The sequence below is a fragment of the Lepisma saccharinum genome, chromosome 11, assembly GCF_977018435.1.
Source record: "Lepisma saccharinum chromosome 11, izLepSacc3.1, whole genome shotgun sequence".
Classification (NCBI taxonomy): domain Eukaryota; kingdom Metazoa; phylum Arthropoda; class Insecta; order Zygentoma; family Lepismatidae; genus Lepisma; species Lepisma saccharinum.
The window spans coordinates 43,758,987-43,778,099 of NC_139239.1; the positions used below are offsets into that span (position 1 = coordinate 43,758,987).

General features: G+C 38.7%; 13 non-coding genes and 3 pseudogenes across 13 annotated transcripts; all 16 read right to left on the reverse strand.

The window, feature by feature from the left end:
* Positions 1-5,581: 5,581 nt before the first annotated feature.
* On the reverse strand, positions 5,582-5,700 carry LOC145995539 (5S ribosomal RNA). Its single transcript, XR_014442587.1, has one exon. It is a non-coding gene; the product is annotated as a 5S ribosomal RNA (ribosomal RNA).
* A 1,103-nt stretch (positions 5,701-6,803) lies between these two features.
* LOC145995405 (5S ribosomal RNA) lies at positions 6,804-6,922 on the reverse strand. The gene has a single exon (XR_014442460.1). It is a non-coding gene; the product is annotated as a 5S ribosomal RNA (ribosomal RNA).
* A 1,093-nt stretch (positions 6,923-8,015) lies between these two features.
* On the reverse strand, positions 8,016-8,134 carry LOC145995512 (5S ribosomal RNA). Its single transcript, XR_014442561.1, has one exon. It is a non-coding gene; the product is annotated as a 5S ribosomal RNA (ribosomal RNA).
* Positions 8,135-8,536: 402 nt separating this feature from the next.
* On the reverse strand, positions 8,537-8,655 carry LOC145995771 (5S ribosomal RNA; annotated as a pseudogene).
* A 573-nt stretch (positions 8,656-9,228) lies between these two features.
* On the reverse strand, positions 9,229-9,347 carry LOC145995476 (5S ribosomal RNA). The gene has a single exon (XR_014442527.1). It is a non-coding gene; the product is annotated as a 5S ribosomal RNA (ribosomal RNA).
* Positions 9,348-9,748: 401 nt separating this feature from the next.
* On the reverse strand, positions 9,749-9,867 carry LOC145995551 (5S ribosomal RNA). The gene has a single exon (XR_014442598.1). It is a non-coding gene; the product is annotated as a 5S ribosomal RNA (ribosomal RNA).
* Positions 9,868-10,971: 1,104 nt separating this feature from the next.
* Positions 10,972-11,090, reverse strand: LOC145995406 (5S ribosomal RNA). The gene has a single exon (XR_014442461.1). It is a non-coding gene; the product is annotated as a 5S ribosomal RNA (ribosomal RNA).
* Positions 11,091-12,183: 1,093 nt separating this feature from the next.
* Positions 12,184-12,302, reverse strand: LOC145995513 (5S ribosomal RNA). Its single transcript, XR_014442562.1, has one exon. It is a non-coding gene; the product is annotated as a 5S ribosomal RNA (ribosomal RNA).
* Positions 12,303-12,704: 402 nt separating this feature from the next.
* On the reverse strand, positions 12,705-12,823 carry LOC145995772 (5S ribosomal RNA; annotated as a pseudogene).
* Positions 12,824-13,396: 573 nt separating this feature from the next.
* On the reverse strand, positions 13,397-13,515 carry LOC145995477 (5S ribosomal RNA). Its single transcript, XR_014442528.1, has one exon. It is a non-coding gene; the product is annotated as a 5S ribosomal RNA (ribosomal RNA).
* Positions 13,516-13,916: 401 nt separating this feature from the next.
* Positions 13,917-14,035, reverse strand: LOC145995563 (5S ribosomal RNA). The gene has a single exon (XR_014442609.1). It is a non-coding gene; the product is annotated as a 5S ribosomal RNA (ribosomal RNA).
* Positions 14,036-15,139: 1,104 nt separating this feature from the next.
* Positions 15,140-15,258, reverse strand: LOC145995407 (5S ribosomal RNA). The gene has a single exon (XR_014442462.1). It is a non-coding gene; the product is annotated as a 5S ribosomal RNA (ribosomal RNA).
* Positions 15,259-16,351: 1,093 nt separating this feature from the next.
* LOC145995514 (5S ribosomal RNA) lies at positions 16,352-16,470 on the reverse strand. Its single transcript, XR_014442563.1, has one exon. It is a non-coding gene; the product is annotated as a 5S ribosomal RNA (ribosomal RNA).
* Positions 16,471-16,872: 402 nt separating this feature from the next.
* On the reverse strand, positions 16,873-16,991 carry LOC145995774 (5S ribosomal RNA; annotated as a pseudogene).
* A 573-nt stretch (positions 16,992-17,564) lies between these two features.
* On the reverse strand, positions 17,565-17,683 carry LOC145995478 (5S ribosomal RNA). The gene has a single exon (XR_014442529.1). It is a non-coding gene; the product is annotated as a 5S ribosomal RNA (ribosomal RNA).
* Positions 17,684-18,780: 1,097 nt separating this feature from the next.
* Positions 18,781-18,899, reverse strand: LOC145995561 (5S ribosomal RNA). The gene has a single exon (XR_014442607.1). It is a non-coding gene; the product is annotated as a 5S ribosomal RNA (ribosomal RNA).
* Between the last annotated feature and the right edge of the window lie 214 nt (positions 18,900-19,113).

Below are 19,113 nucleotides of genomic sequence, written 5' to 3' on the forward strand. Positions count from 1 at the left end.
ATTAAGATTTGACTAATCTATTAATGGGGAGACTGTTCAAAGAAGTCCTCCCATTAATGACTCAGATGGACCTAACTTAAATTTATGTAATTTTCACGAGTGATTATGTCTGAATATAAAGAAGTCAGTAATTTGAAGATACTTAAATCCTCTTTACCATTAATGAGAAAAGCTGGACATGGGTGAATCTGACTCCAAACATGGCTTTTTTAGAGTTACGTTCCTCTGGTTCTCACACGGCAACATATGACATGAGGTCGTCTTTATGCACAAAGAAGCTACAGTTTAAAGTGATATCTGAACCATTAAGTGCCTCTGCTGAGTATTGAACAAGGAATCCCTTGATTACAAGATGGCAACATGCAACATTTCCAATACACCAATGAAGAGGCTTGAACTGTCAGTGAGCAAATGAGTAAAGTAAACCAATTTCAGATAGAACAGCACTGAAAAATATATTTGCAATGAAACTTTTCTAAATCAAGTGGGAGGTGATTGTGTACATTATGAAACATGTATTCATGATTCATGAAATCAGATATACACTGATGCAGACCTTTTGTACACAGAAAAGGCATAGTTAAAAAAAAACTGACTACATGGGAACTTTGCATGTAATATCAGCTTTTTAAAACTTTAGGAAAACCCTTTTGTGTGTTGTGTTACAGCTCTTGCAATAACAATCTTCTACAACAACACACTACTTTATGGCAAAAGTAACTAAGGCAATGAAGTACATTGATATTTCATAACGACAAACAAGGCTTAAAAACTGTTGCAAAGGGGAAGCTTTAAACAGAATAAAATAAACCTTTTCATGTTTCATCTTGCATATGAAAATATAAATCTCCTTTCTTTAAAGAAATATATTTTAAGGTAACAGCCATCCAAGCCATATGAAATGGCTGATGTGCATTTTACTGAAAAAATATCTGAAAATTCTTGCTCAAGCAGATATTTAGTTTTCTGTTGGTTGAGTCCCAATCTTCAAAAAAACTTTCCAGCAGGTAGTAAAAATAAATAAGTGAACCATTTAAAGTATTCAATAATTAAATGAAAGAAGTGAGGAATTGGCACTGCTAACAATATTGAAATAAAGTTCTGGTGTACCGTTACAATGTTATATTTCAAAAAGAATGTCACAGAAAACCTATTTCACACAAACTTAATAACATTAAAGCACATCTGAAGATTCACACACACATGCAGAGTTGACAGTGGATGGGAAAACTGAATTTTCTTCCATCCCTCCATCTTTTTTTTGCCATAGGAGGGCGATAGTGAAGCACCATGTTCTTTAAAAGACACCTCCATTTTTGTTTTAGGATGCCAATGGTCCATTTCATTAGACAGCTATGCACCTCAGGAGTGTTTTTACCAGCACCATCTATTGGTGTCATGACCCATGGTACTCTGGATACCCACTGTTACCTGCAAAGATAAAGAAAGGCCTGTCCTGAGTTTCCACTGTAGATAATAAATATCCCAATAACAATTGAAAGTAACTTCACTTAAAAGATTTTAAAGGATCAGCAGGAATTCAAGTATTAACTTATGAGCACTTCTATAATCTATTCCTTTACTTCAAAACATCTAAAGTGCACATATCCGGTGATGGTTCCCCCAGTCTCTTATGAAGAAACTGTATGTTAAATTTGGCAATCCTCTAAAGTGCCACATTTATAGAAATTTTAAGTACTTTTGTTCAAATCGCAATGTCAATGTTTGACTTCTTAAAAATACGCAAGTGTTCCACAAAAGCTCTATTTCCATAGCAAATGGAATGTTGAACAAATGAACATGTAATAGCCTCATCTAGTTCCTGCACTTTTTTACACTCTGTGCAGTGCAGGTGTATCCAGTGTCAAGAGTAGTGCAAGGAAATCACGTTCAATCAACTGACGGAAAGCAGTGTTCCAGTTAAGAAGATTCAACAAATGCCTGTCTGCTGCTTTGAATGGTCATTTGATTAGTTAGCAAACGCCACGTGACCATACACCAGTCCGAAAGGTAGTGCAGATGGTGCAGACACCAAATACACTACTTGACTCCAAATCAACAAACTAGACAACTCAGTGTTGCACCGTGCAACCAACTAGACACTTCAGTGCAAAGAGTCAAAAAGTGCAGTCAACTAGACGGGGCTAATGTGTTATGACTCCTAGGTGTTTTTTAAACTTGCTCACAACAAATGAGGTTAGATAAATTGATCATCATCAATTTACATTCTACAAATTCTATTACATTTCAATAATCTTGTTATTCATATTCAAATTAAACATGTATCATATTTAATCACATGCTCATTGTGTGGCAAACATTATAGATTATGCTAACTGTGAATGTTATGTGAAGGCTTCCATGTAAAGTATTGTCTGGAATAAAACTAGTTATATGATTTTATGAAACATTCACGTAACATTTCTATTAATAAAAATGCTTCCACATAAAATTGTCCCTAGCATGGTCTTGTTGTATACTGGTAGGGTTTCTTCTTATTATTATTATTACTACTTGTATCTAAGAATAAAACGTTTTGATAACATTTGAAGAACTCAGAAATATTTAAGTTTAAAATTTACAGATAATGCACATTTTGTAATAATAAAAAGGTGAGAGAAGAGAATACTAGACTTATTGTAGAATATAGATAATTATGAAACAACACTGCACATGTATTCATAATACAGTAATGGTAATAAACATAGTACTTCACATCTTTAATAATGCAGTTCATATATGAGATGAGTGCAATTTAAATACTTCATGGAAAAATTATTAACAATAATTATTCCAGACTTAGAACATCTACATACCTAACAGCCAAGTGTTCCCTGTACCTGCCTTATTCTTATATTGACAAAAGTATCTGATGTTGGAATTCTTCATGTGTCCACCCTGGATACAGAGAGTAGTCACAATATTTTCATTTTAATCGGCTATCTGCAAAAGAGGAAAAGTACTGTAACTTTTGCACAAATAATTGGGTTAACAAGTTGAGGTATTGATCATAATAAGATACTGCACAAAGTTAATGATTTTTTAAAATATATATATATATATATTCATGTTATTCTGAATGAGAAATCCCATCCATCTGATGTTACACATTACTCAGTTGTTTACTTCTGATTTATTTGAAAATAGCAACTGTTTTGAAAACCCCACAAATTCACCTTTTACTGTGTTCCAATAAAAAATAATAAAATATTAAAAGAATATCACTCTGGAACTGTTATTGCCATGAGCACCTTTGATTTGGTTTGTCTTAACAATTATAATTGTATTGTATTGTCCATGCAAATAGGAATAAGAGATAAAAAGTGATACAAATTTGTTTGCTAATCCAGAACTATGTGGATAGTATTGAAAATAAACTAGCATGTTCACTTGCACAATATACCTACCTACATGGCCAGTCAGCCACTCATTTCAGTATTTATGTTTTATTACATTTTATTGTAGAAGCTGTCTAAAACCCACCACATGATGGATGTCAATAGGTGTTATTATAATTAAACAAAAATAACTTACACTATCTTACCTCCTTTTAACATCCAGCTGATCTGCTTGTATCATTGGGAACTTCATCCATTGTGAGGAGCAATAAACCACCACAGCACTGCACACTTGCTCTATACACCGGCTGATGACCTATAACCATCTGGCTGGTACCTCCATGCTGTGAAAATGAGAGCTTCTAGCACCTATAAAATTATTTCAGAAAAAATAAATATAAATTCTCTTACAAGGAAACTTCTATCAAACAGTTCCCACTGACTCAAAGATTTTCATGCTTAAAATAAATTCATGCTACCCACTATCAACACATGACATAAGGTAGTTAAACTGAGTGCATTCTGTTGATGGTTTCATACAGAAAATAATATTTTCCCCTTTTCAATTGATGGTTATGAATACAGTATACCAAGTACCCCCTCCCATGCACACACACACACACACACATATATATACATTACTAATGACATTTTTGTCACAAAAAAAGGTTTTCTCTCACCAGTGTCTGGGCAACCGAATGGAGTACTTTCACTTTTACTGGTGCTTAGGCGTTTAGGTTTGATTTTGTGATTACAATAAAAAAAAGATAATTTTACATTCCCGTCGTGATAAAAAAATAGATTTGGGATAAATTCTAATGTCCGTAACTCTGTAAATATACGTTTCTATGCCCCCAAGCTTCTGATATAGTCTTAACAACAGTTAATCTTTCCATGGGGAATTTTTCCTGGAAATTCGAGGGAGTGCGTAATTTAGTACACTCGACCTGCAATTAATACAACTTAAAACATAGTGTCAAAATTTCCTTTAAAATCTTTATCATCAGTTCACGTACTGTATAAATCATGCGTACCATTTTCCCCCCTATATATAACATATGGTAGTGGTGCCTAATTGAAGTATTTTATAGTACTGTAATTTCATTTACTGGTTGCAACAGGACAATATGTTGCAGAAAATTAATTGTTCTTATTTTGTGCGGCATCGTTATTTTACATTTTGATGTGACGTGGGTGGAATGTTGGCATACATTTCCCAGGTGTATCAAAATATATTTTGCAATAGTATTTTATTTCGCGATTGCTAAGCTTAAGGAATGTTGCAAAAATATCAGCTCTAATTCTTACAAAGTACGTGGAACAATGTAATTAACAATAAGAAGGAAAATGGCACGAAGTATTTAATTCTTTAGGTACATCGTAGCAACAATTCACAATACATACGTATTTTACTCTCCCCCAGATTTGTTCCAATTGCCCTTATGTTCATACACAAATAATATTAATAACATACTAACATGACGTACTTACTCGAAATACGACTGAAACGAAGTGGGCTTGCAATTCTTCTTTCTTCAAAACCATCCTCCGCAACAGCTGATAGTGTCCATCTTGAAAATCTGCAGCCGTGAACGAACTCGGTAGGTGCCTGGCTTGTGAGTAGGTTCCACTCGTTTTCTGTTAGCGCGTCCGTAACCGTATTCGTTAACGAAGAGTGGAGACTGCACTAAATGGCATTCGTTAGCCTTTCTTGACAAAAACGTCACGAACTCGTTAGACCTTAACGTGTTGACAGTTCAAGACTTAGGCCCCAGGCCCGACGCTGCTTGACTTCGGTGATCGGACGAGAACCGGTATATTCAGCGCGGTATGACCGTTGGCGAAAGGTACTGCTCTCGGTAAGATAGATATACTCCAACGTTTAGTTTTCGAGACGAGACGGGTTATGTCTCGTTTAGTGTGGACTGCCAAGAATGTGTAGATGAAACATAATTGTTACTATTAATGATACATTTCATTGTAATCATAGTGAGAAAATGTGCTTTAACAACCTTCGAGAGATGTGTTAACATTAAAGCTAAAAGACAGAGAAGGAAATTTTGTGAAGTGTTTGGTTTTTAAACAAAAAACGCACATAAAATACATCACATAATATGGCAGGAAGGTATCCTCGCAGAAACATTACCAACGTCGGCTCTTCGGGGAGCGATTCCTCAAAAACTGTGGGTGATTGATTGAATTCATGTTTCAAAAAAGGTCACTATCAGCATTAAAGAAAAGGTTGCCAACAGTACCTGTTGTTCCCAGGCGGTCACCCATCCAAGTACTTACCAGGCCCGACGCTGCTTGACTTCGGTGATCGGACGAGAACCGGTATATTCAGCGCGGTATGACCGTTGGCGAAAGGTACTGCATTCGGTAAGATAGATATACTCCACCGTCTAGTTTTCGAGACGAGACGGGTTATGTCTCATTTTGTGTGCACTGCCAAGAATGTGTAGGTGAAACATAATTGTTACTACACAAAATAATGATACATTTCATTGTAATCATAGTGAGAAAATGTGCTCTAACAACCTTCGAGAAATGTGTTAACATAAAAGCTAAAAGACAGAGAAGAAAATTTTCTGCAGGGTTTAGATTTTAAACAAAAACGCCCAAAAATACATCAAATAATATTTCAGGAACGTATCCTCGCACAAAAACTACCAACGCCGGCTCTTCGGGAAGCGATTCTGCAAGAAATGTTTGTGATTTATTGACTTCAAGTTACAAAAAAGGTCATTATCACCATTACAAAAGCAAAAAGGTTGCTAACAGTACTTGGTGCTCCCTGGCTGTCACACATCCTAGTACTTTCCAGATCCGTCGCTGCTTGGTTTCTTTTTTGGGACGAAAACCGGTATATTTAACGCGGTATGTCCGCTGGGGAAATGCACTGCTTTCGGTAAGTTACATATAGGCCACCTTCTAGCTTTCGAGACGAGTCGGGACATCCTACGTTTCGTGGGCAATGCCAAGAATGTGTTGAAGGAACATACGTTTTTGTACTAAAATAATGATACAATTCATTGTAATCATAGTGAGAAAATGTGCTCTAACTAATTTCGAGAGATGTGTTAACATTAAAGCTACACAATAGGGATTCAAAATTAGTGCAGTGAAAGGGTTTTGAACAAAATATACACCCCATAATAACGCAGACTCGTATTCTCGCTGAAAACTACCAACGCCGGACCTACGGAGAGAGACACGGCGGATCCAGGCACCGCTATCCACCGCAATTATGGCGGCCGGCTGTAATACGACTGCACCCTTCAAACAAGCATGATAAGAAACTAAAAAAAAACATCGGCTTCCCAGATATTCATATATACTAATATACATTTTTTTACATATATTATTTGCTTATAGCTATAAGAGAGGTGATTCTGCAGAAGCTGTGGATGATTGATTGGTTTCAAATTACAAAAAGTTCATTATCAACCAAAACAAAAAAAAGGTTGCCAACAGTACCTGGTGTTCCCAGGCAGTCAACCATCCAAGTACTTACCAGGCCCGACGCTGCTTGACTTCGGTGATCGGATGAGAACCGGTATATTCAGCGCGGTATGACCGTTGGCGAAAGGTACTGCTTTCGGTAAGATAGATATACTCCACCGTCTAGTTTTCGAGACGAGACGTATTATGTCCCGTTTTGTGTGGACTGCCAAGAATGTGTAGATGAAACATAATTGTTACTATTAATGATACATTTCATTGTAATCATAGTGAGAAAATGTGCTTTATCAACTTTCTAGAGATGTGTTAACATTAAAGCTAAAAGACAGAGAAGGAAATTTTGCGCAGGGTTGGGATTTTAAACAGAAACGCCCAAAAATACATCAAATAATATGGCAGGAACGTATCCTCGCAGAAAAACTACCAACGCCGTCTCTTCGGGAAGCGATTCTGCAAAAAATGTTTGTGATTCATTGACTTCAAGTTACAAAAAAGTCATTATCACCATTGAAAAAGCAAAAATGTTGCTAACAGTAAATGGTGCTCTCAGGCTGTCAACCATCCAAGTACTTACCAGATCCATCGCTGCTTGACTTCTGTTTTTTGACGAAAACCGGTATATTTAAAGCGGTATGTCCGCTGGCGAAATGCACTGCTTTCGGTAAGTTACATATAGGCAACCTTCTAGCTTTCGAGACGAGTCGGGACATTCTACGTTTCGTGGGCAATGCCAAGAATGTGTTGAAGAAACATACGTTTTTGTACTAAAATAATGATACAATTCATTGTAATCATAGTGAGAAAATATGCTCTAACAAACTTCGACAGATGTGTTAACATTAAAGCTACAAGATAGGGATTCAAATTTAGTGCAGTGAAAGGGTTTTGAACAAAATATACACCCCATAATAACGCAGACTCGTATTCTCGCCGAAAACTACCAACGCCGGACCTACGGAGAGAGACACGGCGGATCCAGGCACCGCTATCCACCGCAATTATGGCGGCCGGCTGTAATACGACTGCACCCTTCAAACCAGCTTGATAAGAAACTAAAAAAAACATCGGCTTCCCAGATATTCATATATACTAATATACATTTTTTACATATATTATTTGCTTACAGCTTTAAAAGAGGTGATTCTGCAGAAGCTGTGGATGATTGATTGGTTTCAAATTACAAAAAGGTCATTATCAACCAAAACAAAGAAACGTTGCCAACAGTACCTGGTGTTCCCAGGCAGTCACCCATCCAAGTACTTACCAGGCTCGACGCTGCTTGACTTCGGTGATCGGACGAGAACCGGTATATTCAGCGCGGTATGACCGTTGGCGAAAGGTACTGCTTTCAGTAAGATATATATACTCCACCGTCTAGTTTTCGAGACGAGACGGGTTATGTCTCGTTTAGTGTGGACTGCCAAGAATGTGTAGATGAAACATAATTGTTACTATTAATGATACATTTCATTGTAATCATAGTGAGAAAATGTGCTTTAACAACCTTCGAGAGATGTGTTAACATTAAAGCTAAAAGACAGAGAAGGAAATTTTGTGAAGTGTTTGGTTTTTAAACAAAAAACGCACATAAAATACATCACATAATATGGCAGGAAGGTATCCTCGCAGAAAAACTACCAACGTCGGCTCTTCGGGGAGCGATTTATCAAAAACTGTGGGTGATTGATTGACTTCAAGTTTCAAAAAAGGTCATTATCAGCATTAAAGAAAAGGTTGCAAAACAGTACCTGGTGTTTCCAGGCGGTCACCCATCCAAGTACTTACTAGTCCCGACGCTGCTTGACTTCGGTGATCGGACGAGAACCGGTATATTCAGCGCGGTATGACCGTTGGCGAAAGGTACTGCATTCGGTAAGATAGATATACTCCACCGTCTAGTTTTCGAGACGAGACGGGTTATGTCTCATTTTGTGTGCACTGCCAAGAATGTGTAGGTGAAACATAATTGTTACTACACAAAAGAATGATACATTTCATTGTAATCATAGTGAGAAAATGTGCTTTAACAACCTTCGAGAGATGTGTTAACATTAAAGCTACAAGATAGAGATTAAAATTTAGTGCAGTGAAAGGGTTTTGAACAAAATATACACATAATAATAACGCAGACTCATATTCTCGCCGAAAACTACCAACGCCGGGCCTACGGAGAGAGTCACGGCGGATCCAGGCACCGCTATCCACGGCAATTATGGCGGCGGGATGTAATACGACAGCACCCTGCAACCCAGCATGATAAGAAATTAAATAAAACATCGGCTTCCCAGATATTCATATATACTAATATACATTTTTTCATATATTATATTCTTGCAGCTATAAAAGATGTGATTCTGCAGAAACTGTGGATGATTGATTGGTTTCAAATTACAAAAATGTCACTGTTAACCAAAACAAAGAAAAAGGTTGCCAACAGTACCTGGTGTTCCCGGGCAGTCACCCATCCAAGTACTTACCAGGCCCGACACTGCTTGACTTCGGTGATCGGACGAGAACCGGTATATTCAGCGCGGTATGACCGTTGGCGAAAGGTACTGCTTTGGGTAAGTTAGATTTACTCCACCGTCTAGTTTTCGAGACGAGACGGGTTATGTCTCGTTTAGTGTGGACTGCCAAGAATGTGTAGATGAAACATAATTGTTACTATTAATGATACATTTCATTGTAATCATAGTGAGAAAATGTGCTTTAACAACCTTCGAGAGATGTGTTAACATTAAAGCTAAAAGACAGAGAAGGAAATTTTGTGAAGTGTTTGGTTTTTAAACAAAAAACGCACATAAAATACATCACATAATATGGCAGGAAGGTATCCTCGCAGAAACATTACCAACGTCGGCTCTTCGGGGAGCGATTCCTCAAAAACTGTGGGTGATTGATTGAATTCATGTTTCAAAAAAGGTCATTATCAGCATTAAAGAAAAGGTTGCCAACAGTACCTGTTGTTCCCAGGCGGTCACCCATCCAAGTACTTACCAGGCCCGACGCTGCTTGACTTCGGTGATCGGACGAGAACCGGTATATTCAGCGCGGTATGACCGTTGGCGAAAGGTACTGCATTCGGTAAGATAGATATACTCCACCGTCTAGTTTTCGAGACGAGACGGGTTATGTCTCATTTTGTGTGCACTGCCAAGAATGTGTAGGTGAAACATAATTGTTACTACACAAAATAATGATACATTTCATTGTAATCATAGTGAGAAAATGTGCTCTAACAACCTTCGAGAAATGTGTTAACATAAAAGCTAAAAGACAGAGAAGAAAATTTTCTGCAGGGTTTAGATTTTAAACAAAAACGCCCAAAAATACATCAAATAATATTTCAGGAACGTATCCTCGCACAAAAACTACCAACGCCGGCTCTTCGGGAAGCGATTCTGCAAGAAATGTTTGTGATTTATTGACTTCAAGTTACAAAAAAGGTCATTATCACCATTACAAAAGCAAAAAGGTTGCTAACAGTACTTGGTGCTCCCTGGCTGTCACACATCCTAGTACTTTCCAGATCCGTCGCTGCTTGGTTTCTTTTTTGGGACGAAAACCGGTATATTTAACGCGGTATGTCCGCTGGGGAAATGCACTGCTTTCGGTAAGTTACATATAGGCCACCTTCTAGCTTTCGAGACGAGTCGGGACATCCTACGTTTCGTGGGCAATGCCAAGAATGTGTTGAAGGAACATACGTTTTTGTACTAAAATAATGATACAATTCATTGTAATCATAGTGAGAAAATGTGCTCTAACTAATTTCGAGAGATGTGTTAACATTAAAGCTACACAATAGGGATTCAAAATTAGTGCAGTGAAAGGGTTTTGAACAAAATATACACCCCATAATAACGCAGACTCGTATTCTCGCTGAAAACTACCAACGCCGGACCTACGGAGAGAGACACGGCGGATCCAGGCACCGCTATCCACCGCAATTATGGCGGCCGGCTGTAATACGACTGCACCCTTCAAACAAGCATGATAAGAAACTAAAAAAAAAACATCGGCTTCCCAGATATTCATATATACTAATATACATTTTTTTACATATATTATTTGCTTATAGCTATAAGAGAGGTGATTCTGCAGAAGCTGTGGATGATTGATTGGTTTCAAATTACAAAAAGTTCATTATCAACCAAAACAAAAAAAAGGTTGCCAACAGTACCTGGTGTTCCCAGGCAGTCAACCATCCAAGTACTTACCAGGCCCGACGCTGCTTGACTTCGGTGATCGGATGAGAACCGGTATATTCAGCGCGGTATGACCGTTGGCGAAAGGTACTGCTTTCGGTAAGATAGATATACTCCACCGTCTAGTTTTCGAGACGAGACGTATTATGTCCCGTTTTGTGTGGACTGCCAAGAATGTGTAGATGAAACATAATTATTACTATTAATGATACATTTCATTGTAATCATAGTGAGAAAATGTGCTTTATCAACTTTCTAGAGATGTGTTAACATTAAAGCTAAAAGACAGAGAAGGAAATTTTGCGCAGGGTTGGGATTTTAAACAGAAACGCCCAAAAATACATCAAATAATATGGCAGGAACGTATCCTCGCAGAAAAACTACCAACGCCGTCTCTTCGGGAAGCGATTCTGCAAAAAATGTTTGTGATTCATTGACTTCAAGTTACAAAAAAGTCATTATCACCATTGAAAAAGCAAAAATGTTGCTAACAGTAAATGGTGCTCTCAGGCTGTCAACCATCCAAGTACTTACCAGATCCATCGCTGCTTGACTTCTGTTTTTTGACGAAAACCGGTATATTTAAAGCGGTATGTCCGCTGGCGAAATGCACTGCTTTCGGTAAGTTACATATAGGCAACCTTCTAGCTTTCGAGACGAGTCGGGACATTCTACGTTTCGTGGGCAATGCCAAGAATGTGTTGAAGAAACATACGTTTTTGTACTAAAATAATGATACAATTCATTGTAATCATAGTGAGAAAATATGCTCTAACAAACTTCGAGAGATGTGTTAACATTAAAGCTACAAGATAGGGATTCAAATTTAGTGCAGTGAAAGGGTTTTGAACAAAATATACACCCCATAATAACGCAGACTCGTATTCTCGCCGAAAACTACCAACGCCGGACCTACGGAGAGAGACACGGCGGATCCAGGCACCGCTATCCACCGCAATTATGGCGGCCGGCTGTAATACGACTGCACCCTTCAAACCAGCTTGATAAGAAACTAAAAAAAACATCGGCTTCCCAGATATTCATATATACTAATATACATTTTTTACATATATTATTTGCTTACAGCTTTAAAAGAGGTGATTCTGCAGAAGCTGTGGATGATTGATTGGTTTCAAATTACAAAAAGGTCATTATCAACCAAAACAAAGAAACGTTGCCAACAGTACCTGGTGTTCCCAGGCAGTCACCCATCCAAGTACTTACCAGGCTCGACGCTGCTTGACTTCGGTGATCGGACGAGAACCGGTATATTCAGCGCGGTATGACCGTTGGCGAAAGGTACTGCTTTCAGTAAGATATATATACTCCACCGTCTAGTTTTCGAGACGAGACGGGTTATGTCTCGTTTAGTGTGGACTGCCAAGAATGTGTAGATGAAACATAATTGTTACTATTAATGATACATTTCATTGTAATCATAGTGAGAAAATGTGCTTTAACAACCTTCGAGAGATGTGTTAACATTAAAGCTAAAAGACAGAGAAGGAAATTTTGTGAAGTGTTTGGTTTTTAAACAAAAAACGCACATAAAATACATCACATAATATGGCAGGAAGGTATCCTCGCAGAAAAACTACCAACGTCGGCTCTTCGGGGAGCGATTTATCAAAAACTGTGGGTGATTGATTGACTTCAAGTTTCAAAAAAGGTCATTATCAGCATTAAAGAAAAGGTTGCAAAACAGTACCTGGTGTTTCCAGGCGGTCACCCATCCAAGTACTTACTAGTCCCGACGCTGCTTGACTTCGGTGATCGGACGAGAACCGGTATATTCAGCGCGGTATGACCGTTGGCGAAAGGTACTGCATTCGGTAAGATAGATATACTCCACCGTCTAGTTTTCGAGACGAGACGGGTTATGTCTCATTTTGTGTGCACTGCCAAGAATGTGTAGGTGAAACATAATTGTTACTACACAAAAGAATGATACATTTCATTGTAATCATAGTGAGAAAATGTGCTTTAACAACCTTCGAGAGATGTGTTAACATTAAAGCTACAAGATAGAGATTAAAATTTAGTGCAGTGAAAGGGTTTTGAACAAAATATACACATAATAATAACGCAGACTCATATTCTCGCCGAAAACTACCAACGCCGGGCCTACGGAGAGAGTCACGGCGGATCCAGGCACCGCTATCCACGGCAATTATGGCGGCGGGATGTAATACGACAGCACCCTGCAACCCAGCATGATAAGAAATTAAATAAAACATCGGCTTCCCAGATATTCATATATACTAATATACATTTTTTCATATATTATATTCTTGCAGCTATAAAAGATGTGATTCTGCAGAAACTGTGGATGATTGATTGGTTTCAAATTACAAAAATGTCACTGTTAACCAAAACAAAGAAAAAGGTTGCCAACAGTACCTGGTGTTCCCGGGCAGTCACCCATCCAAGTACTTACCAGGCCCGACACTGCTTGACTTCGGTGATCGGACGAGAACCGGTATATTCAGCGCGGTATGACCGTTGGCGAAAGGTACTGCTTTGGGTAAGTTAGATTTACTCCACCGTCTAGTTTTCGAGACGAGACGGGTTATGTCTCGTTTAGTGTGGACTGCCAAGAATGTGTAGATGAAACATAATTGTTACTATTAATGATACATTTCATTGTAATCATAGTGAGAAAATGTGCTTTAACAACCTTCGAGAGATGTGTTAACATTAAAGCTAAAAGACAGAGAAGGAAATTTTGTGAAGTGTTTGGTTTTTAAACAAAAAACGCACATAAAATACATCACATAATATGGCAGGAAGGTATCCTCGCAGAAACATTACCAACGTCGGCTCTTCGGGGAGCGATTCCTCAAAAACTGTGGGTGATTGATTGAATTCATGTTTCAAAAAAGGTCATTATCAGCATTAAAGAAAAGGTTGCCAACAGTACCTGTTGTTCCCAGGCGGTCACCCATCCAAGTACTTACCAGGCCCGACGCTGCTTGACTTCGGTGATCGGACGAGAACCGGTATATTCAGCGCGGTATGACCGTTGGCGAAAGGTACTGCATTCGGTAAGATAGATATACTCCACCGTCTAGTTTTCGAGACGAGACGGGTTATGTCTCATTTTGTGTGCACTGCCAAGAATGTGTAGGTGAAACATAATTGTTACTACACAAAATAATGATACATTTCATTGTAATCATAGTGAGAAAATGTGCTCTAACAACCTTCGAGAAATGTGTTAACATAAAAGCTAAAAGACAGAGAAGAAAATTTTCTGCAGGGTTTAGATTTTAAACAAAAACGCCCAAAAATACATCAAATAATATTTCAGGAACGTATCCTCGCACAAAAACTACCAACGCCGGCTCTTCGGGAAGCGATTCTGCAAGAAATGTTTGTGATTTATTGACTTCAAGTTACAAAAAAGGTCATTATCACCATTACAAAAGCAAAAAGGTTGCTAACAGTACTTGGTGCTCCCTGGCTGTCACACATCCTAGTACTTTCCAGATCCGTCGCTGCTTGGTTTCTTTTTTGGGACGAAAACCGGTATATTTAACGCGGTATGTCCGCTGGGGAAATGCACTGCTTTCGGTAAGTTACATATAGGCCACCTTCTAGCTTTCGAGACGAGTCGGGACATCCTACGTTTCGTGGGCAATGCCAAGAATGTGTTGAAGGAACATACGTTTTTGTACTAAAATAATGATACAATTCATTGTAATCATAGTGAGAAAATGTGCTCTAACTAATTTCGAGAGATGTGTTAACATTAAAGCTACACAATAGGGATTCAAAATTAGTGCAGTGAAAGGGTTTTGAACAAAATATACACCCCATAATAACGCAGACTCGTATTCTCGCTGAAAACTACCAACGCCGGACCTACGGAGAGAGACACGGCGGATCCAGGCACCGCTATCCACCGCAATTATGGCGGCCGGCTGTAATACGACTGCACCCTTCAAACAAGCATGATAAGAAACTAAAAAAAAAACATCGGCTTCCCAGATATTCATATATACTAATATACATTTTTTTACATATATTATTTGCTTATAGCTATAAGAGAGGTGATTCTGCAGAAGCTGTGGATGATTGATTGGTTTCAAATTACAAAAAGTTCATTATCAACCAAAACAAAAAAAAGGTTGCCAACAGTACCTGGTGTTCCCAGGCAGTCAACCATCCAAGTACTTACCAGGCCCGACGCTGCTTGACTTCGGTGATCGGATGAGAACCGGTATATTCAGCGCGGTATGACCGTTGGCGAAAGGTACTGCTTTCGGTAAGATAGATATACTCCACCGTCTAGTTTTCGAGACGAGACGTATTATGTCCCGTTTTGTGTGGACTGCCAAGAATGTGTAGATGAAACATAATTATTACTATTAATGATACATTTCATTGTAATCATAGTGAGAAAATGTGCTTTATCAACTTTCTAGAGATGTGTTAACATTAAAGCTAAAAGACAGAGAAGGAAATTTTGCGCAGGGTTGGGATTTTAAACAGAAACGCCCAAAAATACATCAAATAATATGGCAGGAACGTATCCTCGCAGAAAAACTACCAACGCCGTCTCTTCGGGAAGCGATTCTGCAAAAAATGTTTGTGATTCATTGACTTCAAGTTACAAAAAAGTCATTATCACCATTGAAAAAGCAAAAATGTTGCTAACAGTAAATGGTGCTCTCAGGCTGTCAACCATCCAAGTACTTACCAGATCCATCGCTGCTTGACTTCTGTTTTTTGACGAAAACCGGTATATTTAAAGCGGTATGTCCGCTGGCGAAATGCACTGCTTTCGGTAAGTTACATATAGGCAACCTTCTAGCTTTCGAGACGAGTCGGGACATTCTACGTTTCGTGGGCAATGCCAAGAATGTGTTGAAGAAACATACGTTTTTGTACTAAAATAATGATACAATTCATTGTAATCATAGTGAGAAAATATGCTCTAACAAACTTCGAGAGATGTGTTAACATTAAAGCTACAAGATAGGGATTCAAATTTAGTGCAGTGAAAGGGTTTTGAACAAAATATACACCCCATAATAACGCAGACTCGTATTCTCGCCGAAAACTACCAACGCCGGACCTACGGAGAGAGACACGGCGGATCCAGGCACCGCTATCCACCGCAATTATGGCGGCCGGCTGTAATACGACTGCACCCTTCAAACCAGCTTGATAAGAAACTAAAAAAAACATCGGCTTCCCAGATATTCATATATACTAATATACATTTTTTACATATATTATTTGCTTACAGCTTTAAAAGAGGTGATTCTGCAGAAGCTGTGGATGATTGATTGGTTTCAAATTACAAAAAGGTCATTATCAACCAAAACAAAGAAACGTTGCCAACAGTACCTGGTGTTCCCAGGCAGTCACCCATCCAAGTACTTACCAGGCTCGACGCTGCTTGACTTCGGTGATCGGACGAGAACCGGTATATTCAGCGCGGTATGACCGTTGGCGAAAGGTACTGCTTTCAGTAAGATATATATACTCCACCGTCTAGTTTTCGAGACGAGACGGGTTATGTCTCGTTTAGTGTGGACTGCCAAGAATGTGTAGATGAAACATAATTGTTACTATTAATGATACATTTCATTGTAATCATAGTGAGAAAATGTGCTTTAACAACCTTCGAGAGATGTGTTAACATTAAAGCTAAAAGACAGAGAAGGAAATTTTGTGAAGTGTTTGGTTTTTAAACAAAAAACGCACATAAAATACATCACATAATATGGCAGGAAGGTATCCTCGCAGAAAAACTACCAACGTCGGCTCTTCGGGGAGCGATTTATCAAAAACTGTGGGTGATTGATTGACTTCAAGTTTCAAAAAAGGTCATTATCAGCATTAAAGAAAAGGTTGCAAAACAGTACCTGGTGTTTCCAGGCGGTCACCCATCCAAGTACTTACTAGTCCCGACGCTGCTTGACTTCGGTGATCGGACGAGAACCGGTATATTCAGCGCGGTATGACCGTTGGCGAAAGGTACTGCTTTCGGTAAGATAGATATACTCCACCGTCTAGTTTTCGAGACGAGACGGGTTATGTCTCATTTTGTGTGCACTGCCAAGAATGTGTAGGTGAAACATAATTGTTACTACACAAAAGAATGATACATTTCATTGTAATCATAGTGAGAAAATGTGCTTTAACAACCTTCGAGAGATGTGTTAACATTAAAGCTACAAGATAGAGATTAAAATTTAGTGCAGTGAAAGGGTTTTGAACAAAATATACACATAATAATAACGCAGACTCATATTCTCGCCGAAAACTACCAACGCCGGGCCTACGGAGAGAGTCACGGCGGATCCAGGCACCGCTATCCACGGCAATTATGGCGGCGGGATGTAATACGACAGCACCCTGCAACCCAGCATGATAAGAAATTAAATAAAACATCGGCTTCCCAGATATTCATATATACTAATATACATTTTTTCATATATTATATTCTTGCAGCTATAAAAGATGTGATTCTGCAGAAACTGTGGATGATTGATTGGTTTCAAATTACAAAAATGTCACTGTTAACCAAAACAAAGAAAAAGGTTGCCAACAGTACCTGGTGTTCCCGGGCAGTCACCCATCCAAGTACTTACCAGGCCCGACACTGCTTGACTTCGGTGATCGGACGAGAACCGGTATATTCAGCGCGGTATGACCGTTGGCGAAAGGTACTGCTTTCGGTAAGTTAGATATACTCCACCGTCTAGTTTTCGAGACGAGACGGGTTATGTCTCGTTTAGTGTGCACTTCCAAAAATGTGTAGATGAAACATAATTGTTACTATTAATGATACATTTCATTTTAATCATAGTGAGAAAATGTGCTTTAACAACCTTCGAGAGATGTGTTAACATAAAAGCTAAAAGACAGAGAAGGAAATTTTAAGCAGGGTTGGGATTTTAAACAGAAACGCCCAAAAATACATCAAATAATATTTCAGGAACGTATCCTCGCACAAAAACTACCAACGCCGGCTCTTCGGGAAGCTGTTCTGCAAGAAATGTTTGTGATTTATGTACTTCAAGTTACAAAAAAGGTCATTATCACCATTACAAAAGCAAAAAGGTTGCTAACAGTACCTGGTGCTCCCTGGCTGTCACCCATCCAAGTACTTTCCAGATCCGTCGCTGCTTGGTTTCTTTTTTGGGACGAAAATCGGTACATTTAACGCGGTATGTCCGCTGGCGAAATGCACTGCTTTCGGTAAGTTACATATAGGCCACCTTCTAGCTTTCGAGACGAGTCGATACATCCTACGTTTCGTGGGCAATGCCAAGAATTTGTTGAAGAAACATACGTTTTTGTACTAAAATAATGATACAATTCATTGTAATCATAGTGAGAAAATGTGCTCTAACAAACTTCGAGAGATGTGTTAACATTAAAGCTACAAGATAGAGATTAAAATTTAGTGCAGTGAAAGGGTTTTGAACAAAATATACACATAATAATAAAGCAGACTCATATTCTCGCCGAAAACTACCAACGCCGGACCTACGGAGAGAGACACGGCGGATCCAGGCACCGCTATCCACCGCAATTATGGCGGCCGGATGTAATACGACTGCACCCTTCAAACCAGCATGATAAAAAACTAAAAAAAAAACATCGGCTTCCCAGATATTCATATATACTAATATACATTTTTTACATATATTATTTGCTTACAGCTATAAAAGAGGTGATTCTGCAGAAACTGTGGATGATTGATTGGTTTCAAATTACAAAAAGGTCACTATTAACCAAAACAAAAAAAAGGTTGCCAACAGTACCTGGTGTTCAAAGGCAGTCACCCATCCAAGTACTTACCAGGCCCGACGCTGCTTGACTTCGGTGATCGGACGAGAACCGGTATATTCAGCGGGGTATGACCGTTGGCGAGGGGTACTGCTTTCGGTAAGATAGATATACTCCACCGTCTAGTTTTCGAGACGAGACGTATTATGTCCCGTTTTGTGTGCACTGCCAAGAAAGTGTAGATGAAACGTAAGTGTTACTACACCAAATATTGGTACATTTGATTGTAATCATAGTGAGAAAATGTGCTTTAACACTCTTCGAGAGATGTGTTAACATTAAAGCTAAAAGACAGA